This window comes from Crocuta crocuta, unplaced genomic scaffold, assembly GCF_008692635.1.
Source record: "Crocuta crocuta isolate KB4526 unplaced genomic scaffold, BGI_CrCroc_1.0 scaffold299, whole genome shotgun sequence".
NCBI classification, from domain to species: domain Eukaryota; kingdom Metazoa; phylum Chordata; class Mammalia; order Carnivora; family Hyaenidae; genus Crocuta; species Crocuta crocuta.
In genome coordinates this window covers 13,000,306-13,001,054 of record NW_027532747.1, presented here as the reverse complement: position 1 = coordinate 13,001,054, position 749 = coordinate 13,000,306, and positions in this window count along the sequence as shown.

Genomic DNA, 749 nt, shown 5'->3' with positions numbered 1-749 from the left:
ACAACTGGAAGGCAAATATACCATGTTACTCTTTAGAGTTTTGTTTTACAGTATGTTTTTGTCAATGGGACACTTCAAAATGTGTAAACCTGACAGAAAAGCATTTAAAAAACAAAGTACCATGGAAGAAAAGAAAGCACTGAAAACATTCCTGTCCTTTACGTGGTGTGGAGATGGGAAGTTTCATCATAAAAAACTCTTACTCCGTTCTTCTGGGAGCTCTTTGTCACTACTTACACTGGGGTCTACTGCCACTTCCACGGGACTCTCAAAACCACCTCGGGTTTTAAATTAACATTTTGTCCCTAAGTGAACGCTGTGCCACTTTCACTTGCAGTATTCGTTTTCATGAGTGTCTTCTGGATTCTCCTCTTTGGTGGGTGCTTTCTGGGGAACTTAGAGACAGGCAGAGCCACACGGTATGAAGGAAATCCTGCCTCCCAGATGGCCACGCACGCTCCGTGGTCACCACAGCGAGTTAAATGGCTTTAGGGGTGATCGCAGGAATCAGAACCGCCCCCAGGATGTCGTAATCAGGGGCAGAGCCCTGCAGGTGACCTTCTGGAAGCTGTACATTTTGCAGACGCAGCCTCAGAAGGAAAAACAAGATGGTTCCGCAGCTCAATGTTCCAATTAGCCCTTAGACCTACTCAAGTCCGTCTGTGACAAGGCCATCTTAGCCCGGACCAAAGGCAACACTCTCCGTCTCTACCTCAGCCTGGTTCTGCCCACCGGGACTCGGTGCACCT